The sequence below is a fragment of the Molossus molossus genome, unplaced genomic scaffold (assembly GCF_014108415.1).
Source record: "Molossus molossus isolate mMolMol1 unplaced genomic scaffold, mMolMol1.p scaffold_m16_p_13, whole genome shotgun sequence".
Taxonomy (NCBI): Eukaryota; Metazoa; Chordata; class Mammalia; order Chiroptera; family Molossidae; genus Molossus; species Molossus molossus.
In genome coordinates this window covers 36,936,360-36,963,484 of record NW_023425348.1, presented here as the reverse complement: position 1 = coordinate 36,963,484, position 27,125 = coordinate 36,936,360, and the positions used below count along the sequence as shown (strand labels likewise).

Genomic DNA, 27,125 nt, shown 5'->3' with positions numbered 1-27,125 from the left:
TTTTAAAAAAAAGTTTTCATAGCCCTGGCCGGTTTGGCTCAGCAGTTAGAGCATCAGTCCACGAACCAGAGAGTCTCAGGTTCCATTCCGGTCAAGGGCATGTACCTTGATTGCAGTCTGGTCCCCAGCCCTGGCCCTGGTTGGGGTCATGCAGGAGGCAACCAGTCGATGTCTCTCTCGCACATTGATGTCTCTCTCTGTCTCTCCCTCCCTCCCACTCTATCTGAAGATAAAAGGAAAAATATCCTCAGGTGAGGATTTATTTATTTATTTATTTTTTATCCTCACCCGAGGATATTTTTCCATTTTTTGTACAGATAGAGTGGGAGGGAGAGAGAGGAAGGGAGAGAGAGAGAGAAACATCGACGTGAAGGGACACATCGAGTGGCTGCCACCCGCACCAGGGCCAGGGACAAACTGCAATCGAAGTACGTGCCCTTAGCGGGAACCGAACCTGGGTCTCTCCGGACCGCAGGCCAACGCTTTAACCTCTGAGCCAAACTGGCCAGGGCTCAGGTGAGGATTTAAAAGAAAGTTTTTATAAACCAATCATTAACTTAGAATCACCACTGCTGCACTCTTTATTCAGTTCTGAAAAGAGTAACTCAACCTCAAGAAAATTATATATTCTTCAGACAGGCAACATTCTTTACCATTCTTTTAGATACTTCATAGTACTTAATTCAAGACTAGATAAACAGTAGGTATCTAATAAATATATGTTGACATGATTGGAAGAACTTTAGTACCAAAAAATATATTACTAATTCCAGGAAGTGACACCTTTATGATTGTGAAATCTGCCAGATCCCACCTTAGCCAAGTGAGCATCACCAGTAATGGAATAAACTAACATTATATGCTTCCCCTGGGAAGCAATGGGAAGTATACATCAGCTATTTAGAATTCTTGCCAAAAATGTTTAACCTACATATAATCATGGATAAATAGCTAGACGCATTCAGGTTGTAAGATATTATTAACAAAACAGGCCTGGAATCTTAATCTTAAAAATATCGATATCCTAAAATAAAAAAGAAGAGGGAAATTTATGGATTAAAAGAGACTAAAAAAGGAGACTAAAGATATATAACAAGTAAATTTAATGTGCAATCCTTGATTAGTTCTTAGATTCAAAATAAACCAACAACTACATTAACATTATAAAACTAACATTATTATTAATAGTCTTTGAACAATAGGAGTATGATAGATTATTTTCAAAAATGCTGCAATTGTTCATGCCCCTGTATCCAGGCCCCTGAGCAATACGAGTTTACAGTTCCTCTCATCAAGAGGAGTATGTGACTGGCTTTGGCCAAAACACAGCAATAGAAGTTATGCTGCACAAGCTCCAAGCCTAGGCCTTAGAAGGCTTTGCACACTTCCACTCTCTCGGAATCTGCCTATATGCCGTGGGAACGTGCCTGGGCTATTCTGATCCTTTGGAGCAGAGATAAGCCATCCAAACTAATACCAACTTAGACCAGCCAGCCTTTGGCAGATCCAGCAGTTGACTACAGACCTTGAGGGGCCCAGCCAAGATCAGCTGATCCTGATGCAAATTAGAAGAACTATCCAGATGACTCACAGAACCATGAGCATTAATAAATGGTGGTATTGTTACACAGCAAAAGTTAACCAATTAAACACGAGATTTAAATATAGACTGTGTTATTATGGAATCAATGTTAAATTTCTAGGACATGATAATGCTGTGATGGTTGAGATGTAGAAGAATGTCCATATACTCAGTAGATAAATACTGACATATTTAGAGATCAAATATCATGACGTCTGCCCCCCAAAAAACATAAATCTGCATATATAAAATAAAATAAGCGTGGTAAAATGTTAAGAATTAATAAATCTAAGACTTTTTTTTTATCCTTCCCGAGGACACTTGCATTTATCTTGAGATAGAGCGGGAGGGAGAAAGAGAGAGCAACATCGATGTAAGAGAGACACATTGAGTGGTTGCCACCCACACGACCCCAACCAGGGCCAGGGACAAACGGCAACTGAGGTAGTACCTTTAGCAGGAACCAAACCCAGGCCTCTCTGGTCCATGGGCCAACACTCTAACCACTGAGCCAAACCGGCCAAGGCAAAATATAAGACTTTTTGAGTGTCCTTTGTACTAATCTCTTCATTTGAGATTTTTGAAGATGAAAGTTAGAAATCTAAATGTGCACCTGTCTCTAGAACATGGTGACACTAAATGTTTATCTGATAACACAGAAGCCACCATGTAGTGAGAACAGATCCTTCTCATCCTTTCCTGCCATCCCCCACCCCCTACCCTTTATACTGAAATCAGCTACTGCTACTGAAGAGGGAGGTGGTATAAATCAGGGGTAAATCTTGGTAAAGTTAAAAGAAAGATTCATTAATGCATAAGAAATGTTTAAAAGTAGGTACTGCCCTGGCCAGGTGGCTCAGTTGGTAGGAGCGTCATTCTGTATGCCAAAAGGTTGCAGGTTTGATTCCCAGTCAGGGCACATACCTAGGTTTCAGGTTCAATCCCCAGTAGGGGCACACACAGGAGGCAACCAATCAATGTTTCTCTCTCACATTGATCTCTCCCCCACCACCCTCTCTCTTTAAAAATCAATTTAAAAAATATATATCCTCAAGTGAAGATTTAAAAAATAAATGAATGAATAAATAAAAATTTTAAAGTAGGTATTAACAGCAAGCAATCACTAAGTGAGGATTTCTCCCTGGTATAAAATCGGGAAAAAAAATTTGTGGCGGTTGGATGAAACTTGAAAAGAAAAAAGCTTTGGCAAGAAACATGGGCAGGTCTCTGAATTATTTTATGTTAGAAAACAAATATTCATGTGTTTCTCTAATTTAAGGGCTTTCTCAAACGCCTACAAATGAGAACAGTATCTCATATTACATCTCTTTCCCCATGAAAATCCCTCAAGATTCTTACCAGTAGAGCCTGAATCTGTTTTTTCACAACTACTGAAAGCCTCCTTTATTTAATTTGGATTTTCCTCCAAGTGATACACAGCAATTATTAATGCTATGTATTGACTTATATGAACCAACCCAGGGGCCTAGGTTCAAAGGATACAGCTTTCTGAGCTGAAATCCAAGAACTTTGGTTTTCTATGCCATATAGAACAACTCTGCTTAAAATGAATGGCAAACAATGCCCACTCTGTTCTTTATACAAAAAGCAGTAATCTAGGTAGAGAGGTATTTTTTCAGAACAATCTCTATAAATCTGTTAAAATGCTGCTGACTTCAAAAACTCCCTGTCAAACATGCCCATGTATTACCATTGTCAGGTGAGAAAAACATTCAACTTATAAGAAAACATCACAGGGTACTGTACATCTAATGAGCTGGCTGTTCTCATCTGTCAGAACTAAAAAAAATTAGTGCAGCAGCAAAGATATTTGTTTGGGGCATTTATTTGACTCAAAGCCAAATCCATGCCCACACTTTCTTACAGAATCCCTCAGTTCTCTAGCCCACAAACCCCAGGATACCTCAGACTATAGTTTGAAACTACAAACTTAAATTAAATGGTTGTGCAAAAGAAAAAGAATAAAGAAGAAGGTACTATGTACAGAGAGAATCTTCCAGTTGCCTCTACAAACTTCATCAGACTCAGAGAAACCAACCAGGCTGTCACATCTTCAAGGAACCTTTGATGTTCAAAGAGAATTCTACTGTGCACATTAATTCTCAGAATTGGTCAGTGACATCATAAAGATAGCTTCAGAGCAATAGGCTTTCCTGGCACACATCTGCATATTAGGATATGACATCAGCAGACCTGGGCATGGGTCTAGCTCAGCCACTGAGCTCCCATTCACTCGTCACTGAAAGTGTCAACTGCTTAAAGTATGACTTGATTGACTGCTCACTGATTCATTCATTGTACAAACATCTGTTGAGCACATTTTATGCCAATCCCAAAATGGAGAAACACACATGAAGGGGATGTGGGCCCTGCCCACAAGCACTCATAAGCTAATGGAGCACAGTCCAAACACTTAGGCAAGTTGGAGTAAAGGGCTGTGAACAGGTTAAATATTTGAGCCTGGGCTTGAATCCTGGTTCTACCACTTACTGACTGGGTGACTTCGGGCAAATTTTACTTAATCTGTTCAAGCTTAGTTTCCTCAGCTGTAAATTGGGTATGGTAATTGTACCTATTACACTGGGTTACTGTCAGAATTAAATAAGATAATATATATTACTATACATGTCAATAAACGTTAAATAAATTTTGGCTATAATTATTATCCTTTATTATTATCTGGGTAGTTATGCTAGATATCATTTAAGGTCCTTTGCAACACTGAGATTCTATGAATTAACTGTGTGACCCAGAAAGTTAACATCTCCGGGCCTCATGCTCTTTATCTGTTAAATGAAAGGGTATATAGTTACATGATTGCTAAATTCCTTCCAACTCTAGAATAGTAAAAGGGTCTATGGTTGATATTATATGATTGCAGATGTGTCTCAGTGCCATTGCTTAGATAAACTGGTACAACAAAGCAACTGCCAAATAAACCTTCTTTCTTTGGTGGGGTCTGAATCTTTTTTCACTTTATTTCCTGTAATCTCATAACCCACCCATGCACACATAGGATGTACAAGAGGTATGAGTTCCCAAAGAGAAAAACAAGAAAGTGGAGAGGAAGCCAGGCCCCTGTCTCCTTTCTTTAGGCTGGGTAGTGGCATCCAAAACACAAGTAGGGGAGGTGCAATGAATGAGTGGAATGAATAGATTCATTCATTCACCCACAGAAGCATCTCACATACTGAAGGCAGAGTGCCTTCCTGTGCCTCCCAGCACCCACTGCTTGTCTCCGTATGCCACTTTCCACACTGCCATCTTATGTGCCTGCACCAACAGCTAAGCTGGGACTTTGTCAGGCTAACTTTGCATCCTCAAGCCCAAGCACAGTGCCTAGAATGCACTAGACACCTAATAACTTAATAATTAACTAAAATCCATACCTCCCTCAGGACCAAAACCATACATTTGCAAAATGACTAGGCAGTTTGGGGATCCTTTTTTAAGGGTCACCAACCCAGCAGTGCCAAGAACTAGCTGTGTGACTATTGAGGAGGGGAGGACGGACAACAAGGAAGAGAAATCATTTCACCTCTGGCTCTCAGTTTCCCCTTTGATTTAAAAAAAAAAAATGAGGGGACTGGATTAGATCAGGGACTGGCAAACTATAAAATTATGGTTCATGGACCAAATCCACCCATGCACCACCCCCATTCCCCCGCTCAGAATAATTTTCTCATTTTTAAATGGTTGTAAAAGCAAAGAGTAATATACATCTGAAACTGTCTGTGGTTCCCTAAAATGAATATTCTTATTCTCTGGCCCTTTACAGAAAAAGCTTGCTGGCTCTGGATTAGATTATTTCTAAGGGTCCTTCAAACCCCAAAATTTTAACATTCTGATTCTGCTGGGTTTCCTTGAACAGTCCAAGTCTGGCTCTTTGTGCAAAGCATTCCTAAGTCTGAAGCAATACTCAGAGCAGAGCAGGAGCTCAATTGTTATTTGTTTAATTGAATAAATGTATTCTGCAGCAACAACCATAAGAACTAAGTTCCCCACGAAGTGAGTCAATGTGTATCAAATGACCACCTAATAAATACCTCCAGGATCAATTCCCCACAACAAGGGAACACACAGCTCTATTGGTCCTTTGGATGACAGTGGTCCCCGTACCAGCCTGGAGCTCAGATAACCAAAATTAAGACTCACCATGTTCCACCAAATACAAAATACATTTAGCCATCCCTGAACAAAGCCCTTGAGCAAATTATAAAGCTATCTAGAGGTAGCTATCAGAAACACAGATCATCTAAGTAGATCATCTTAATAGCCATGGACCCAAGGGAATAAATCCCATCCACAATAAGGCATACAGAATACTTTAGCACACAACATTGTGTTCCTCTTTCCCTCTGTTGTTAAGAATATATCATACCAAAACAAGGAATTCAAACAGTTATGTCAAGGCAGCAAGCCAAGGAAAGTCTAGAATATATGATCCTATTAACACTAATGGAAGTTGGAACAAGGTAAAACAGAAAATAAAGCTCCCTGCCTCCATTCTCACTACCCATACTTTTCCAAAATAAACAGCCAGCAATTATTCTTTTAATGTTCCTCCTGTGTACACCCATAAATCACTCCTGGGGATATATCTTTTGTTGATTTCAAAGGATGAGTTCATTCTCTCTTTCCTTCTTTATTCCCTTCCCTTTGTTCTTCCTTTTTCTGTAGTGCCTACTAGACATTTCTCCCAAAGGGGGCTGGCTGGGGGTGCTTTTCTGGCACCCTCAATCGAGCATCCCCAGTACAAGTAGAGCACACTCCAACTTCGTACTCTGTCAGACTGTCCTTAGAAATTGCCAAGTTGGTCTAGAGATTCCATCCTCTTTACTTCCCTCTAAGGAAACTACTTGGGGTTCTCACTCCTCTCAACTGACTATAAGCCTGAAGGCACCCCATACGCAATAATGAAATGGATTCACAAATCTCACTCACTCCTCACCCCCACCTGCAGGCAGCATGCTCCAGACACACTGACCTGGAAGGTTAAAAAATAAAAACCCTGTATATCTCAATGGTTATTTCCAGGCTCTTCATATACCAGAGGAGAGAAGAATAGTTCAAGTTTGGATTGTCTTCCTGACTCATTAGGTAAGCTTTTTCTAAGAGCCAGAAGAGACAGATAACACTGGCCCTCTGCTGACCTCTCTATGAACCTCAAAAAATTCTCTTTACTTCCCAGAGTCTTGTTGTTTTCATGAGCTTTTCAATGGGTTTACTCTTAGCTAAAAGATCCAGCACTTGGGTTATAGTGTTGGATTCTGGGAATCCCTGAGGAAAAGCCCAGCACTGATCCCTGGTCCAAATAGCCTCACCCACATTTTCTCCAAATCCCACCACTGTAATCCCTGCTTCAGGGACCTAGCATGGCCCCAAGTGCCTATATCAGCCCTTCTTGGCAGCTCCTGCTCTTCTCCTTCGGAGCATGTGAGCCAGAGCAGCCACTAGGGCCTGAGAAATCATCACTCGTTAAAAAGAGTCTCTGCGTTGAAGTGGGGTACAGAATGACAATCCCCAGAAGTGGGAGTGGGGGGGAGAGATAAACCACAGAACTTTTTGTTGTTGTTGTTGTTACAGATGTTTCTCCTTTTTTACCCCATTGACACCCTCCTCCCCATCCCCCACCCCCCGCCCCATCCCCGGCTTTGTTGTCCATGTCCATTGGTTATGCATACATGCATATAAGTTCTGTGATTTATCTCTTCCCACCCTCCCACCCCCTCTTCTGAGGGATGTCAGTCTGTGTCCTACTTCCATGTTTCTGGTAAACCACAGAACTTATATGCATGTATGCATGAACAATGGACATGGACAACAAAGCTGGGGACAGGGCAGGGAGGGCGGGGGAGGGGGAATCAGTGGGGGAAAAAGGAGAAACATCTGTAACAAAAATAAATTAATTAATTAAATTTTTTTAACAAAGAGTCTCTGGAAGGAGTCTAGGTAATTAATGCACAGCAACGCAGACTGCCTCCACCACAAGATAAAACTGCTATCTACTTATTGTCTCTATAAAAAGCTTTGCAGCCCTGGCCGGTTTGGCTCAATGGTTAGAGTGTCAGTCCACAAACCAGTGAATCTCGAGTTCGATTCCAGTCAAGGGCATGTACCTCGGTTATAGTTCATCCCCGGCCCTGGTCGAGGTCGTGAGGGAGGCAACCAGTCGATGTGGCTCTATCACATTGATGTTTCTCTCTCTCTCTCTCTCTCTCTCTCTCCCTCCCTCCCTCCCTCCCTCCCACTCTAATGATAAACAGAAAAATATCCTCAGATGAGGAATAAAAAAAAAGGCTTGGAAGACTATTCATTAATATTTGCACAAAGAAGAGACCACATATGCCTTTTTTTTTTTTTATCCTCACCCGAGGACATTTTCACATTTTTTGTTCAGACAGAGCGGGAGGGGGAGAGAGGAAGAGAGAGGAGAGAAACATCGATGTGAAGGAACACATTGAGTGGTTGCCACCCGCACGACCAACCAGGGCCGGGGACAAACTGCAACCGAGGTACATGCCCTTAGCGGGAACCGAACCCGGGTCTCTCTGTACCGCAGGCCGACGCTCTAACCGCTGAGCCAAACTGGCCAGGGCTCCCACACACCAAGAGGTCTCCAGTTCAAATCCCGGTGAGGGCACATGCCCAGGTTGTGGTCCCAATCCCCAGTGGGGGGCACGTAGGAGGTGGCCAATCAATGTTCTCTCTCATTGATGTTTTTCTCTCTCTCTCTCCTTCTCCTTCCTCTCTCTCTAAAATCAATAAAGAAAAAAATATTAAAAACATTTTTAAAAAAGAATCAACAAAGCTTCTGGGAGCATTTATAAGATTATAAATGAAAATATTACAAAAATACACAGGAGAATGAGGCCATGAATGCCTACTTGAGCAATGAAAAGGTTTGCCAAGAACTGGGGGCCAGTGATGACAGAGCATACATCCTGCTCAGTTTTCAGAAATGTTTGTCATTGAGCCAAAACTGTTTTATAACAGCACTGGCATCTGTGATATAGTCTACAGGCTTGTTATAAAGCATTTTTATACTATCTGTTGAGTTATTTGACTCTCAGAACAACAGTATGAAGACGAGGCTGTCATCAGTCCTTCATTTACAGCTAAGAACGCAGGCTCAAACAGATAAAGTGCTCATGGCCCCAGGATTTGTGACTTCAGGTCCAGTCTCCTAACCCCAGATCCTTTGTCCATGTCACTTTAGCCCAAACTATGGAATTTCAGGGCAGAGTAATAGCCTGGCTGGATGAGACTTTTTCCTAGTACCATAATTCTTCAACCCATGTTGGAGGTTAGTTTTCTCTGTTTCATGCAGCCATCCATGGGAACTTTCCAGGGGGTTAAAGGGCCTGGGATAGATGCCTGGCCTGCCTCTAAAACCAGCTGGGAAAATATTCCCTGACAAGACACCATAGCCTATGCCCACAGGGAAGCCTTGAGGGAGAAAGAGGGAGTCTGAGGCATGGGTTAGAAGTGCTGAGACCTCCGTGTGATTTTGTCAGAATCTCATAGTTGGAGGATTCTGAGAGCCAGACAACAAGGTCTCTCAGGACTCCAAAGATAGAATCTGGGACAAATGAGCTAAAGGTGCCCGTTGTTGGACAAAAAGAGGAGATCAGCTACATTGACTTAACTGGCCTCAATCAGCATTCTCTCAGATGATGATTTTTTTAAATTGATTTTAAAGAGAGGAAGAAAGAGAGAGAATATCATCAGTTTGTAGTTCCATTTATCTATACATTCATTGGTTGATTCTTGTATGTGCCCTGACAGGGATCAAACCTGCAACCTTGGCATATGGGGACAATGCTCTAACCAACCAGGGCTCTCAGATGATTTTTAAGAGCCACTTATAAGAGAAAAATTGTCAAAAGCAAGCATTCATATACTGCCTGGGAAAGGCAAAAAAAAAGGGAAATAATTAACATTTTAGTAAGAGTCATTCTCCCTTGGTGGCTGGTGATCTACCAACTCAAAAGTAAGACACAGGAAATTTGGGGAGCTGTCCTTCATTAAGCCTGTTGGAAAATATGAAGAGCTGGCCTCTCTGACTACTGTTACCTCCTGGGCTCCATGGATGAGAGGGAGACCCTGTACCCCAGCGAAGTTCCTCCAGAAATATAAAATCCAGGATCCTGAAGAAGCATGGCATGCATAAGGGGCAAAGGCCTTGATTTTAACAAACTATGTGTGAACCTCTGCTCAGTCTCTAGTTAGCTGTGACCTTAAGCAAGTCACAATCTCTTTGAGCTTCAGTGTCTATATCTGTAAAGGATAAGAACACCTATCTTATAAGACAGTGGGGAGGATAAAATAAAATTATGAATCTACAGGGCATAGCATAGTGCCTGATACACAGTAGCTACTCAATATATAACCATCTGTGATTTTAGTTGAACATATCAAATAACTCTGTGCCCTTGGGCCTCTTATTGGTCTACTTCATGTTTCCTAAATTCCCTTTTTAAAAAAAAACTCCGCCCAGCTGGTGTGGCTCAGCAATTGAACGTCAACCCATGCACCAAGATGTCACCAGTTCAATTTTTGGTCAGGGCACATGCCCAGGTTGTGGGCCATATCCCCAGTGGGGGGCATGCAGGAGACGACCAATCGATGTTCTCTCTCATCGATGTTTCTCTCTCTCTCTTTCCCTTTCCCTCTCTCCCTCTTCCTTCCTCACTCCTTAAAAATAAATAAAGAAAAACAATTTTTTAAAAAGGAGCTCTGACTTTACCAGTGTTTTATTGAATTAAATAAATATGGCTATAGGGACAAGAAGGATGAAGTTCTGTGGTCTTCTTTATTATCATCCTGACCTTCAGGATCATTTCCTCTTGACATCCTCTTATCCAAGAAGGGTCAGGCACCCCTCCTCTATGCTCCAGTCTTTGTATATACCTCTACCAGCACTATGACCATACTGTATAATAATCATCTATTTTATGTCTCCTTCACTAGGTTGCAATCTCCTTTCAGGAAAGAATAGTGTTCTGTGAAATCTCAATTACCAGTATCCACCAGCACAGTACCTCATATATAAAAGATACTAGATTAGTGTTGGATGGAAGGAGGGAGGGAGGGATGAATAGGATTTTTAATCTGGGAGAAACATTAGAAATAATCTGATCTAATACAGATAAGGAAGGAGCCTCAGAGCTGTAAGATAACTCAGTCAAGGTAGTCTCAAAAGCAGCACAAAGATGAAAAAGGGTGGCAGTCACATGCCCTTCTGACTGTGAGTTCAAAGACATCACTTATCACCCACCCTCAAAGGGAAGCAATGTATCTTGGAAGACACAGCATGGCAAACTCTTCTTGTTCCTGCTAACTATCAGTCATGTAACTTTGGGCAAGTTACTTCATCTCTGAGTCACAATTTCTGCATCTGTTAATTGAGACTATTAATAACTTCAGAGTTGTTGGGGGTATTAAACCTGCCAACGTACATAAAATGCCTAGCATAGAACCATGCGCTAAATAAATGTTTACTAAATGAATCATGAATGAGTCCCTGTCCAGCATACCACGACCTCATGAATCTGGTTTAGACTTTACATTTAAGTCTCTGCCCAGCTGGAAGGTGGCTGAGACATTCATAATTACAAACCATGTACTTGGGGATTTGTTCCTTTCTAGAATTAGATCTTAAAGCAGCACCAAGTAGCCTCAATAACTTGGCTCACTGTTTCCTTCATCTGGGCTGCCCTTCCCACCTTCCTCATTGCCACACAAATCTTACCCATCTTCCATGTCTAGCAATATCCACCCTATTTAGGAAGCCATCCTATGACTTCATTATAGACCTTCCTATCTCACTAATTAATTTATACCACATAGTAGAGGGGTGTAACTGTTTGAGTGTTTTAATTTATAGTAAAATACACATAATATAAAATTTACCATCTTAACCATTTTTAAGTATGGTTAAAACTTAACCATACTTTGTTATGCAACCAATCTCCAAAACTTTTTCATTTAACAAAACTGAAACTCTACATCCATTAAACAACAACTTCCCAATTGCTCCCTCTACCCTAGCCTCGGGCAACTTTCTGTTTCTGAGTTTGACTACTCTAGGTACCTTAATAAGTGGAATTATGCAATATTTGCCCATTTGTATCTGATTTATTTCACTTAACATAATGTCTTCAAGGCTCATCCATGTTGTAGCATGTGTTAGAATTTCCTTCCTTTTCAAGACTGAAGAACATTCCGCTATCTGTACATACCACATTTTGCTTATCCATTCATCTGTTGATGGACACTTGGGTTGCTCCCATCTTTTCGCTATTGTGAATAATGTTGCTATGAATATGGATGTACAGGGATGTATCTGTTTTATCTCCTCTACTTGAATGTGAACTTCATAATGACAAAGACTGAGTCTTGATCATCTCTACGGTTCTCAAGGTACCTGATAGGTGATGGGTACTCAATAAATACCTATCAAGTAAATAAGACAGGACTCTGCTCCAAACATGAAGTAAAAATGTAACCATCTTCCAAACGAATTTGCAAAAGGTCAGACTCACAGCAGAAAAGCAGAGACTTTGCAGTAAGATAATCTTGATTTCTGATCCTGGATCTTCGTCTTACTAGTCATAGGTTCTTTATGCATGTTCCTTAAGCTCTAAGAGCTTCAACTTCCTCGTGTGGTTTGGCCACAATTAAATGCTATAATTTATGTAAAGCAGCATAGCACTTGGCACATCATAAACTCAAAAACTGTTTGCCAATATTACTATTATAAAGTTATTTAATAAAAGCCACTTATTGCACATACAAACATACCATTTAGCTTCCTGAGCACAATAACTTTAAAAGCAAACAGCATGGAGTATTCTGAGACCAAACAATTTATGGCAAGTAATAGTCAAAATAGACACTACAGCAGCAGCCAATGAGTCTGGATTGGTATCACCGAACGTGGAATCTTGAGCTATTCAGTTGCAACTCTTAGTAGCTGGAAATGCTGTCACTTCAAAGGGATAGACTTAAATGTTATACTAAGGATCATCTCACTTAGCAAAACAGCCTGTCCAAGATCTCATAAATGCTTTTTAATCAGGATTCCTTGAGGTTTTTTGTTTTGTTTTGTTTTGTTTGGTGCCTTGGCTAAATCGATTTTGAATTTAATTATTCATGTTTTAAAGCTTTTAGCAAAAAGATGAAAGAAATAAATAGATCTTTATTACTATTTCAGACAGAAATATTTATTTCAATCTGTCTCAAAGAAAACTGCACTCCCCACCCTACTCCTAGTTCCTGTAGGACATGAATTCCTTTTGAGGTTGCTATCTGAATTTTCCAGACCAGAAACATTCCTTCCAAAGTAAGCTCTTAGAAAGTAGAGTTTTATGTATTAGAAGAAAAAGCTTAAAGTTTCTTTTTGTCTACTATAACAATTAACATTTGACATGGCTAATTAAAATGGCTCTCCGAGACAAAAATCGGAAACTTGGTTGTATGGTAGAGGAGAGGAAAGGGAAGGAAAAGAAAAGGTAAATGGAAGTTGCCTGAATGCTAATACTGGCCCAAATATGCCCCCAAGTAAATAAACCATAACTTTGCTAGGATAATCATGACTTCATATAAATTTAACACTATACTAAGATAATTCATTAAATGGAAAAATTAAATGAGATTTGATATATATATTTTTGTAAGACTTTGCAATGAAATGAATTTATAATTAAAAGAAAAATGTTTTTGTCAGACCATGAATTCCAATTTTGGATTCAGAACAATACTCCACCATATCCCATGTGTCAATTTTAATTTAGCTCCCAAGCCATGGCTGCCTTGTCCATCCAGGATGCTCATGTGTGCTTTGAGGCCCACCCAGTGCTTTGAGAGCACCATTCTGAGACTTGACACTCAGGGCCCTGTTTAATCCTCACAACAACCCTATGCTCTAGGTATTGGCTATCACCCCTCCCTCCTTTTTTATCCTTTTATTTTGAATTAATTTCAGGCATACCAAAAAAAAAAAAAGGAAAAAAGTTATTAAGAATTCATATATACCCTTCACCCAGATTACCTAAATGTTAATATTTAGAAAATTAATATAAATATTATTTAATAATATATTCTCAACCACCCGCCACCCATTCAAATTTCTCCAATTCACCAAATAATGTCCAAGGCAAAAGAAAAAAAATTTCTCTGGTCCAATCTAATCCAGGATCATGTGATGTATTTAGTTTCGATGTCTTTAGTCTCCTTTGATCTAGAACTATTCCTCAGTCTTTGTCTTTCATGAACTTGACATTTTTGAGAAATACAGTCCATTTATTTTGTAGAACGTTTCTCAGTTTGGGTTTATCTAATATTTCCTCATGATTAGATTCAGATTATGCATTTTCGGCAAGAATGCCACACAAGTGGTATATCCTCAAATGTTGATTTGTCTCATCACCGAAATTAGGTCATTTAGTAAAAATGGTGTCCTGCCACCTTTCTTCACTATAAAGTAACTCTCTCTCCCTTTGTAATTAACAAGTATCTTCTGAGAAGATAGTTTACACTAGGCTCCTCTATTACAGATGAGGAATCTGAGGATCAAAGAAGTTGAATCTTGTCCAAGATCACACAGCTTAAAAATGCCAGAACACAAATTCAAACTCTAGTCTGTAGGTTCCCATAGTTGGGTTTCTTCTAAAGCATTCCATACCTCCTAGACCAGTCACCAATGGCTAACGCAACCTTGTCTAATGCCCTCACCATGCATATTGGGGACACCAATGTGAAGACATCATGGTCCACACAATCCTGGTACTTCCCTGGTCTTAAGAACTAACATTGTATACGTGAAACTTGTATAATTTTATTAACTAATGACATCCCAATAAAGTTGATAAAAGAAAGAACTAACATGGTCCTAGCCAGTCTCTCTAGAGCTGGTTCTAAAGTACAAGAAATCCTTAGGCCAGTATTTTATACTCAAGCCCCCCACTCTCTGTGCAATGAACCTGGGAGAGCACTGGAGGAGGAAAAGGCAGCTGGTTCCAAAGAGCAGAAGAGGGAAATGTATATGCGTCAAGACACCAGGCCAAACAAGGCAAACCTTATTCATCCCTACCCTAAGGCCATCTCACCACACCCTGACCCTTTGGCTGGCCATCTGAAACTTCTTTCTGAGCTATCATTTCTTTCTAATTTTTTTGTTTTCATTTTATTTTATTTTTGGAATAGATATTACATTGGTAACATATTCATATGGTTTAAAACTGTGATATACCCATTAGAAGGGTTATAATATAAAAGACAGATAATAACAAGTGTTGGCTAGGATGTAGAGAAATTGCTAGAGGGAATGTAAAATAAAGCAGCTGCTTTGGAAAACAATTTGGCAGTTCCTCAAAAGTTCATACATAGAGTTCCCAGTTGGCCCAGCAATTGCACTCCTAGATACAGATGCAAAGTAAATAAAAACAAATGTCCACTTGAAAACTTGTATGCAGATGTTTATAGCAGCATTATTCATAATGGCCAAAATGTGGAAACAACCCAAACGTCCATCAATTGATAAGTGAATAAATAAAAGACAATATGTTCATACAATGAAATATTATTTGGTAATAAAACAAGAATGGAGTACTAATCTATGCTACAACAGAGGAGCCTTGAAAAGATTATGCTAATAAAAGAAACCATGTATATGTAATATCCAGAATAGGCAAATCTATAGAGACAGAAAGATAAGTAGTTGCTTGGGGCTGGGATCCTGGGGTGAGAAAGATGGCTAATAACTGCTAATGATTAAAGGCTTTCTTTGGGGGATAATGAAAATGGTCTAAAGAGGGTATGCAGGAAGCAGCCAATTGACATTTCATTTTCACATCGATGTTTCTCTCTCTCCCTCCCTCTCTCTCTAAAAGTCAATAAAAAATTCAAAAGTAAGTAAATAAATTGAATCTAGTGATAATTATGCAACTCTGTGAACAAACTAAAAACCACTAAATTGGCCCGGGCCAGTTTGGCTCAGCGGTTAGAGCGTTGGCCTGCAGTCTGGAGAGACCCGGGTTCGGTTCCCGCTAAGGGCACGTACCTCGGTTGCAGTTTGTCCCCGGCCCTGGTTGGGTCGTGTGGGTGGCGACCACTCGATGTGTCCCTTTCACATCGAAGTTTCTCTCTCTCTCTCTCTCTCTCTCTCTCTCTCCCCCTCCCACTCTATCTGAACAAAATATCGAAAAATGTCCTCGGTTGAGGATAAAACAAACTAACAAAAAAAAAACCCACTAAATTGTATGCTTTAAATGGGCAAATTGTGTGATGTGTTAATTATATCTCAATAAAACTATTTTAAAAGTAATACATAGCCCTGGCCAGTTTGGTTCAGTGGTTAGAGCATCGGCCTGCGGTCCCGAGAGACCGGGGTTCGGTTCCCGCTAAGGGCGTGTACCTCGGTTGCAGTTTGTCCCTGGCCCCGGTTGGTTGTGCGGGTGGCAGCCACTCGATGTGTCCCTTTCACATTGATGTTTCTCTCTCTCTCTCTGTTCCTCTCTCTCCCTCCCACTCTACCTGAACAAAAAATGGAAAAATGTCCTCAGGTGAGGATAAAAAATAATAATAATAAAAAATAAAAGAAATAAAAGTAATATATAAAATAGAAAATCTTAAGAAATCTCAGTACACACGCACGCACACACACACACACTCACCACTTACTCCTACTTGCCTTATACCAGTAATCACTTTGTTATTTTACATCCTTCCAGGCATTCTTCGTGCAAATTAAAATTATGTTTTCAGTCTCATTTCTTTCACAAAATATACACTGTTCTGCCACCTTCTTTCTTTCACTTAATATATCATTGGAGAACTTTCTGTACCAGTACCTAAAGAATACCCTAATTCCTGTTTGTAGTTTAATTGTTTTTCCTTGTGTTTACGTATTCATTTATTTAACCAATTTCCCACAAATGCACACTTAGGTTGTTTTCAATCATTTGCTATTACCAACAATGATGCAATGCTTTTAACTTGGTTTCATCAGATGACATTCTGCTCCTGGACTGCCAGGAAGCAGCGTGAGTAGCAGGAACAGCTTGGGAGTTAGTCAGAACTGCTCTGGACTCATCTGCTCACTAAGCTATGTGACTCTGGAAGAAGATTACCTGTGCTTTCTGAGCCTTGATTTCCTCACTTATAAAGTAGGCAAAATCCAACCTACTTTATTAGGTTATTTTTAGGATTAAGTAAGATAAGACAGATACCTTGTGGCAAAATTTGAGACAATTTATGTATCAGAAAGCATAAAGTTGAAAAAAAGAAGGCAGATGGTCGGTAATGGAATATAACACATTATATGGATAAAAGAATCCAGAAGTCCAAGTGATAACAAAAAAGAAGATGAGGAGGAGAGGGGAGGGGGGAAGAGGGAACTGAAAGCTAATCGATCAGAAAAACACCAATAGATACCAATTGACCTGGGCAAGGATTATCAATAGATGTTAAAACTATTTGGTGAACATCGCTGAGGAACAGAATATCTAAACAATCTCAAACGATGACCCCACAGATAATGTTATTAATTACAAATAGAAAGGGTACTTTTACAATGAAAGATCTTGCAATACCACCTCACCCAAATGATCAAACCTCAATCACTAGTGATGTTACAAACTTACATTGTGTGTCACCTAATATGATGCAAGGGAGGGATGCAACATTCCATGAGGGGAATTCTTATCACAAATGTTTAGCCGGAGTCTAATAGTGAGAGAAAAAAAAATCAGACAAATCCAACTTACAACAAGGCAACAGACTTGGACTTTTCAAAATTTCAATATCATAAAAGACAAAAAAGCAAAGGTACTGTGATATGTTAAAGGAAACTAAAGAGACACAACTACCTTGTATAATCCTTGTTTACATCTTGGGTCCAAAAAAAAAAAAAAAAAAAAGGACATAAACAACATTGGAACAATTGGGAAAGTCTGAAAAGACTATGTTTCAATGGTATTATAGTTACACAGGAGAATGTCCTTGTTCTTAAGAGATACATCCCCTAGTGCTTAGAGAAAAAGTGTTGTGATGTCTACGACTGTTTCCAGTGGTTTAGGGGTAAAAAAAAAAATGTGTGTGGCCCAGGCTGGTGTGACCTCAGTTGGTTGGCTTGTCGTCCTGTGCACCTAGAGCTGGTGGGTTTGATTCCTGGTCAGGGTACATACCTAGGTTGCTGGTTCAATCCCTGGTGGGGGTGTATAAAGGAGGCAATCTCTCTCTCTCTCTCTCCCTGCCCCCTTACTCTCTAAAATTAATTTTAAAATGTTTGTTTTAAAAATGTGTGTGTGTGTGTATTGTGTGTATGTAGATAAAGAAAGCAAAAGAATCTAGATGAAGAGTATATGGGAGTTCACTATATTTTTGCAATTTTTCTATATGTTTGAAAATTTTCAAAATAAGCTGGAAAAAAATCAAATAAAACACATAAACCATCTGGCACCCAGTAGATGCTATGACAGTTCACATCATGGCTTCAGCTAACTCAACAGATCTACACTTCCCCTATGCCTGCAGGTAAAATGAACCACATTCAAGTAAAGGCTACCAGCCAGTCCTTTATAAAATTTACACTTTTGATCAGAAAGCAAGGCAAAAAGAGGAAGCAGCTGGAGAAGCAGTATGGTTTTGGTTCCAGAAAAATCTACCAAAGGCCTACATCTGCAAATTTTTTAAGCTAGTAACTTTATAAAAACAAAACAAGTTACTTAATCTCACTAAGAACTGTTTCCTCGTTTATATGGAAAAACTGAGATCAAATCTATTGCCTAGAATTGAGAGAATAAGACAGCATACTTAATACACCTTAGTAAAGTATCTTTTATCGAAGACTCCTTAAAAGATATTAGTCTCCTAGAGTAAGTGGGGAAGAAGGAAAACTCCTAGATGGCTCCACCTTTGTTTCCCTATCAGAACACCCAGCACAGGACCTTGCATTTAGCTTATGCTCACAAATACTGGTTAAAGAAGTAATGAGAGATGTGAAACAGATGTCTTTTGTCCTACAAATTCCACTACAGAAAGGAAAGATTAACGTGAGCTGGCCCAGTCAGAGACAGCAGCACCTTCACAACAGCATATATTTATGTGCACATAAATTTGCCAAAATCTTTTATACATGTAATTTCATTTGAGCCTCATAATAATCCCCATTTCATAGATGAAGAAACTGCATATTAAAAAGATAAATTATCCCCTTAGCACACAACTCAAGTTTGCTCCACTCAGTCACAAAAGAATGGAAATAGCTCAGTGGTTGAGCATCAACCCATGCACCAAGAGGTTGCCAATTTGATTCCCAATCAGGGCACATGCCCAGGTTGTGGGCCAGATCCCCAGTGGGGGGCATGCAGGAGACAACCAATTGATGTATCTCTCTCATTGATATTTCTATCTCTCTCTCCCTCTCCCTTCATCTCTCTCTAAAAAAATCAATAAAAGAAAAAAAATTTTTTTTAAAGAATGGGCCATTTGACCCAGTGATCCCACTTCTAGGAATATACCCTAAGAACCCTGAAACACCAATCAGAAAGAATATATGTACCCCCATGTTCATAGCAGCACTATTTACAATAGCTAAGATCTGGAAACAGCCCAAATGTCCATCAGTAGACAAATGGATAAAAAAGTGGTGGTACATATACACAATGGAGTATTATGCAGCTGTAAGAAAGAAAGATATCGCCCTGGCCGGTTTGGCTCAGCGGTTAGAGTGTCAGCCTGCAGTCCAGAGAGACCCGGGTTCGGTTCCCGCTAAGGGCACGTACCTCGGTTGCAGTTTGTCCCCGGCCCTGGTCGGTCGTGTGGGTGGCAGCCACTCGATGTGTTCCTTTCACATCGATGTTTCTCTCTCTCTCTCTCTGTTCCTCTCTCTCCCTCGCACTCTACCTGAACAAACAATGGAAAAATGTCCTCGGGTGAGGATAAAAAAAAAAAAAAAAAAGAAAGAAAGATCTCTTATCCTTTGAGACGACATGGAGGGACCTAGAGAGGATTATCCTAAGTGAAACAAGCCAAGCAGAGAAAGACAAATATCACATGATCTCACTTATTTGTGGAATATAATGAACATAACAGTCTGAGGAATGGGGTAGTCCCAGAGACATGGAAGTGGGGTACAGACTGACAATCCCCAGAAGAGGGAGTGGGGGGAAGGGATAAACCACAGAGCTTATATGCATGTATGCATGAACAATGGACATGGACAACAAAGCTGGGTTGGGGACAGGGCGGGGAGGGTGGGGAAGGGAGGTATCAGTGGGGGGAAAAGGAGAAACATCTGTAACAAAAATAAATTGATTAATTTAAAAAAATAAAAATAAAATAAAGATTTTTCATGGAAGAAAAAAAAATTTTTTTAATTAAAAAAGAATGGAAATAATTGGCTAAAAGAATGGAAATAACTCACAGCTCAAGATCCTCACAATATCTTCCTCAGGGTCTCTGCTGGGGCAGGGTGAGTCACTGATGGCCACTCCTGAATTCACCTTTTCTACAGAAAACTGCCAAAAACCTGCCCGATTGCTTCTACTGGTGTTCAGAAAGATGAACAATCAGGCCTTTTAACCACCTGCTTCAGATATTTTAAAAAGTGAAGTGAAGCTTAAATTCCCCTTTCTAGTGTGAGAGTGTGACTGAGATGCAGAGGAAGTAAGCAGAAGAGGTTATTTTCATTTCAAGGTAGACGGTGTCCACATTTTAGTGAAGTTAACCATTACTCAAAAATAAAATTTCCTGCAGAATTTTCTGGGGAAAACTCTTGGCTGCGGTAGTCTTTCAGTTCACTTTTTAAACATCATGCTGTGCTGCCGCAGGAATAATGTATTTTACTTCTCTCTTCCAGAGGTTTCCATGTTACTTACATATCAGCCTTTATTACAGCCGTCACAGAAACCAGCAGGACCTCTGTGACTCCATTTTTGCCCACTTTCTGTCCACCCATCGTAACTTCCTTCCCTTAGATAAGAGAGTTTAGCTCAAGTGGCTAATTAACTTGGCAAAGGTCTGCAGAAATGGCACTGTCAAAGACTGTTGATAAGAAATTAATTGTCAGGGAACAATTAAAGGGGAGCTATTCATGCTATTTGACCCAGTATTTCTACCCCTAGAAATGTATTCTACAGAAATATTCCTACAAATTCATCACAAAAGGATGCATACTCAAATGCTTACTGCAGCAGTGCCCAATAGTCATTAAAATGGGTAAGTCAGAGCAACATGCAAATATGTGGGACAACTGCCCAAAATATACTAAGTTAAATGAAGCAAGCAAAATAATATGTACTGTACTAACATCATTTGTATATGTGTGGGAAAAAATGACAGAGGAATACACATCAAAATCTCAACAGTTGATTATCTTTAGGAGGTGGAATTAAGGGGCACTTTTTCTATGTAGTTCATTGCGTATTTCTGTAATACATTTTGATTAATCTTATGTCTAGAATCAAAAAACAAATTTAAAGTATATATTTATGTGCCCTTTCTCATCCTTTCCTCTTCACTTTGGAAACAGCCAGCTTGCAGCTCCACCTGCATTACTACCTCTAGTAATATGAAAGACAGAGTGCCAGCTGTAGAAGTCTGCATTCTTACAGAACAGACAGGATCGTGTTTAGAAAGGGCACAAAGATCACTTACGATATCCCCAACAAATGGTATTCCAGCACATAAGCTGATTAAATATTTGCAGAGACCAAGAAAATCACTACCTTCTGAAGCAGCCCTTGATGTCTTCTAGCTTTGCTGTAACGTTCCTAAAGACCACACTGTGGAACAGCCACTGATCTAGACACCAATACCCACAACATGTCAGGCTAAGCAGACAGTACCATTACCACATTCAAGAAAACTAACATTGTTACTGATTTTCTAACAGACAGCTCCTATTCAAACTTCCCCAACTGTCCCCAAAATGTCCTTTATAGACTTTTTTTAATGTTTCTTTTAATATTTTTACTTTATTAATTTTAGAGAGAGAGGAAGGGTGAGAGAGAGATAGAAACATCGATGAGTGAGAACATCAACTGGCTGCCTCCTGCATGCCCCAAACTGGGGATCAAGTCCACAAGCTGGGCATGTGCCCTGACCAGGAATCAAACCAGCGACCTCTTGGTGCATGGGTTGGTGCTCAACCAGTGAGCCACACCAGCCGGGCCTTTCCAGCCTTTTTAAAACATCAAGGATCCAACCAAGGGTTACATGCTGCATTTGGTTGTCATAACTCTTTAGTCTCCTCTAGTATAGATAAATTACCCATACATTTTGTTTTATTTCATTTTGTTTGTCTTTCATGACATTGACATTTTCGAAGATCACAGGCCAGCTGCTTTGCAGTATGTCCCACAATCTGGATTTGCCTGATTATTTTCTCATGATTAGATTTAGGTTAAACATCTCTGGCAAGAATTCTACATCAGTGATGCTGTGCACTTTCCACTGCATCAGGCTTTCTAGTTACACTAAGTTATTTTTTATTCATTTTGTCACTGTGGGCACTAAGCAAGCATCAGCCAATAAATAAAATATTTAAAACAATAAATACATTTAATGTTCAAAACAACTACCATAGCACCAGCTATACCAGGCATAGTGCAAGACTTTTTAAATATATTATCTCATTTAAACTTCACAATAATCTTGCAAAGAAAAAGAGGTTTAAAGAAGTTAAGTAACTTCCCAAGGACGCACATGTAGTGATAGAAAAACATGTGTATGCACATGTGAACACACACACTTTAACATATGATCTCAGGGGTTCATGGTTAAGAACTCCTACCTTAGACTAATCTTGAGGAGGCCTATGTAGTTTTAAAGGTTGGATTCCTGTGGGGAAAAAACTAAAAATAAATCATCTATGGTACATATACAATTCTTCCATACTTAGAAATGTTCTTATTTGGAGATGGGCCACATTTTCATCACAGCCAAGAACACAGGGCAATGGATCCATAAATTACTATAATATTAAGTGTTTTTATTGTTTGTCCTCTTTTAACTATTATCCAACAGAGTGAGAAAATAAAGAAAATGTAAATAATTTTTATAAAGCTAAATAATTAAAATTTTAATTTTAAAATTATGCTCTTCCTACAACTTTTGATATTAAATGTCCTTTATGAGATAAAAGTGAAAGGGACATTTAAAAAATATCTTTACTATAGAAAAATAACCATTGTCAACAGCCAACCCCTGCCCCCAATTTTCTTTATCTTTTTTTAAGTTATCTATAAAATTCAAGTCTAACACCCATTGGTTTAGAGAATTATATACAGTTAAGATTATTTTTGACAACCTAACCTGAATAAAGGAAGTGCAAATCATAAGGAAACCAGATCTGAAATATTTCTGAATTTCCCCAAACTCATCCACAAAACATCTCAAAGACTTCAGATCTCAGGAATACATGTTAATGGATTTGTTAAAAGCATTTCACATTTGACATTTGCATTACTAATTGCCCTCTTCCAATATGTTGATATTTCCTGTATTTGAATGGGCCCTTAGTGACCTAAGTTAGCTCACTCAATCAACAAATACTCAGAGTCCCTAATTTATGCAAGGTACTCTATTAGGTGCCTGGGGACACAGTCTGAAGAATTCTTTCTTACCTTGATGTCTCAGGTCAAAGGTCACCAGCCACTTTGTGGATACTATCCCTCCTCCCAGGAAAGAATGAAAGCCTCCCTTGGGGCTGTGCTCTCCTACAGAGGCCTACATACCTCTCTGTGTGTGATTATTTGTCTTTCTCTCTCACCTGAGCAAATTCTTCCAAAGCAAACACTATATTGTCTGTTCAATGCTTTCTTCCTAGCACAGTGCACTTATAGCTGGTGATCAGTATAAATTCGTGGAATAGATATATTTTACAGACGAGGAAACTTAAAGGCCAGAAAAGGAATATGACTTGTCCAACATCATACAGCTAGTAAATAAGAAGTACCCAGTTTTAGAAAGAACTCTCACCAGAGCTCTCTTCTATTCCATTGTGCCACATCATACATGCGGACAGGGCGAGAGAAAGATCTTAGATGTCCTCCTGGAACTTCAAACTCAACATGTCCCAAAGTCACTCCTTCTCCAAAAAAGCAAACAAAAATTTGGTTCCCATCCAGTCTCTGTAAATGGCATCCCCAGTGGCTCAAGGAAAAACTCAAGGCATCTTAACTCTCCTCTCTATTCCCAAATCCAATCAATCAACAATCTTATCAATTATAATCTTCAAACTCTGTCTCTCTAATCTCTTCTCTTCTCTCCAAGCCCTCTGCCACCACCCTAGATCCAAGCCACCATCATCACTTACATAGACAACAAAATGACTTACTACTTGGTCTTCACGCATTCAATTTGGCCAATTCTCTCCAATCTCCTTTCCACTTAACAGCCACAGTGATGTTTTTAGTATCTTTCTATATATGTAATTGAATCTCCCATTGCCATCCTAAAGTATTTGCACTCAAGTGTTTTGAAATGTCACTTTCTACAGTAAACTTTCCCTGACTCCTCCAAACAAGGGGAGAGCACCAGTTAGGCACTCCTATTCCACCTTGTAATACATCCCCCTTTGTCAGTGACACTCATCACACTTGCAATAGTTTGTCCAACGATGGTCTCCCCTATTTGAATATAAACTCCATGAGGGCAAGAGAAACTTCTCTTTTTACTGATGCATCCACAATCTTAGAACACACACAAAAAAAGTGTGGTTGGGAGAGGGAGCATCTCAGAAGAAGAATATTAGAAATGAGAAGATGGTGATAGAGAAGTCTAGGATGACAGCCTCTGAATCTGCCTGTCACACTAGTTGCCTCTAGACAGACATTAGACTTTCCATGCCCAGAGAAGCACTAATGTTAATCACACAAATATAACTACTACCACACCCTTCTTCTTAAGAGGGGAGTATAAAATAACAAACTTCTTTCATCCACAAAAGAGAAGAAACCACAAGAGAGAAAGATGGTTTTACTCAAGCCACACCCCACCCCCAAAAAAGGTAGTCTGCCACCTGGATACTGCCCCTCACCAATCAACAGAGAAAGAAGGGGGAAAGACAACCTTCCCTCCACTTACTGCAGCAGGGATAAGGAAAAAAGTATTCGATGAGGCAAAAGCTATTTGAAATCTATTTATTCTTTGGTAATTGTGAGAACATGTCATGTAAAAAAAACCTTGCTAATCCATTGGCAGTTCTTAATACAGGTAGCAATAGAGTTTGGCGTGAGATCTACTGCAACATTTCATTGTTCACATGTTGCCTGGGGCCAAGTTATGTCTGTCACAGAAACCACAAACCAGGCCAAGGGGTCAAGCATGTTGTTACTCATCCTGCCAAGCACCAACTGCAAGAAATGGAAAAATCAAAGCCTCTTCAAAGAGAACTCTGTGGAATATTCTCACTGTCTCCACTCAGCCTGGATTTGCTGGGTGAGGTAGAGAAGGGGTAGGGAGGGTATTCAGAGATTGAAAAGAGACTTAAAGAAATAGATGTGATATACTGGTGATAAGAGGGAGATTCTGAAACACAGAGGGAAAATGAGAATTGCAAATGGAGAAACAGGGAAAGAAACTGAAAGAACTTCATGAAAGGTAGAAGGGTAGGGAAAGGAAGGTACCAGAGAAAAGGATAAGGTGCTCAAAAAAAAGCACACAGTAAGCAACAGGGAGACATAGAAAGAGACAAAGCCACGCAGTCCATCTTTTCCCAAATCCAAAAGCTGCTCATTGCATTCCAATAAATCATTCTACTACAAAGCCCATACAATGGATTGTCCTTTGCATTCAGTAAAGCAGCATTAAACGAAGCATCACCCAGCTGTAACTTAGAAGATCTAAGGGTCTGAATTTAAAATGAACAAAATCAGTTCAGTGACAGAAGAGAACCAGTAAAGACTTTCCCTCATTGCCTGACTTGACTATAAAAAGGTTTGTCATTTTAGAGTTAAGCATAAAGTACCTGCATAAGTACTGCATTTCTCCTTCTTTTGATATTCCAAGAGGGGGGGTGTGGTTGACCCCAGGTCCATTCATTTCCAAGGTTGTAGATCTCTCAGCTAAGACTAGCCCCATCTGTTCTTGAATCAGCCAGTTGTTTATCTCAAAGTAGCATATTTATTGCACTAATCATCCTAATAACTTCCAAGAAGAGAGCCAACATCATACAAGTCAGAATGCTTTCTGTCCTGTTAAATGTATCAGATCCTAAAGGATGAAAAACCAAAAAACCACTACTATGCTCCTTGTTTTCCTTGGCCAGGATCACTCTTTTATGAGTACCTTTCAGTAATGGCAAATGAAGGTTAACAGTGCTTCTAACTTTCCCTTCCCTAACACGTTAAAATAAACCCAGGTTTCCTTAACCATCCCTTCTCCAAACCGTTATTTGTGACTAGTGACTGTGCCTCAGGAAACAGCAGCTTATTATGGTACCACTGCCAGTGGCAAGGAGCCTATTGCAATGTAATTTAAAACACACAAGCACAAATCTGTCAGCTCCACTTTCAAACAATCCTGAAATCCTGCAGTCGGGGAAAAGAACACTTAATGAAAATGCTTTTCCAGCAGCCCAAGAGAAGCTTCCCCAGACACGTGAAATATTTCTGACTGGCACGGAGTGCACCATTAAAGGACACTGTCACCTCGAATGGGCAGAAAAGGCGAGGCAAACGGCATAGACACGCATATAAAATTGAGCTCCACAAAACTTAGCCTGCTCAGAAGCACGCTCATCTTAAAAACGAAGTGTGTGCTCGCCCAAGCGACACAGAAATGTTCTAAAGTAGTGCGACCACATTAAATCACTGTCTCCATGTCTTCCCACGCATCACCCCTTCCTACTCAAACCTCAGCACTCGGGCCGTTAGTGACAGGACCGCAGTCCCCCACCTCTGCCTTCTGATTTTCCAAAAGCACTTCCCAACATCCCCCCCAGCCCAGCCCCCTCTCTCAGCTTCCAAAAGGTTGAGGGGAGTTGCGACTAGAGAATTGGCAGGAATCGGTCCTCCCGCGGGGGAAGGTGGCTGGAGTTGTTCTTTGCAGTGACCCAAATTACACAGAGCGTTTCGCTTAGCGGCGCTTGCGAGCACCTCCCCAATCCTCCCGCCCCCCATCTTCCCAAAAGAAAGCCTTGAGAATTAAGCGGGAGGAATAACTTAGTAGAACCATTGGAATAAATCACTTCAACTCACCTGGTTTGGGATTTTTCTCCCCACCCCAGGCATAAACAGAAATGATGTGCGAATGAGTCACGCACGCAACGTAAGGTGGTGCGATGTCTTAAGTCCAAGGGCTGGAGTCAGTCCCTGCCCTGATGCCGCTGCTACTCTTAGCTCAGCTGGAGCGAGCGGCAATCACAAGCCCAGCAGCAGCAGGGGGGTGGATAGACCGTAGCACAATGAATGCAGTAGGGTTTTTGCAATGACATCATCCCTCTGTCCAAAAGGCCCCAATAGCCATGCTCAGGAGCGCTGCATTCTGGAAATTGTAGTCCTCTTAAAGCTCG

General features: G+C 40.1%; 1 protein-coding gene across 2 annotated transcripts in view; it reads right to left on the bottom strand.

The window, feature by feature from the left end:
- Positions 1-26,978, bottom strand: part of RAB30 (RAB30, member RAS oncogene family) — a 75,253-nt gene extending 48,275 nt beyond the window's left edge. Inside the window, exon 1 of one of the 2 annotated variants that reach the window (XM_036258983.1) lies at positions 26,812-26,978. The gene's annotated coding sequence lies outside the window, so the exon portion shown is untranslated. Of the gene's footprint in view, positions 1-20,033; positions 20,111-26,811 lie in introns of those variants that run through there. The other variant, XM_036258982.1, reaches the window with a different exon arrangement.
- Positions 26,979-27,125: the final 147 nt, after the last annotated feature.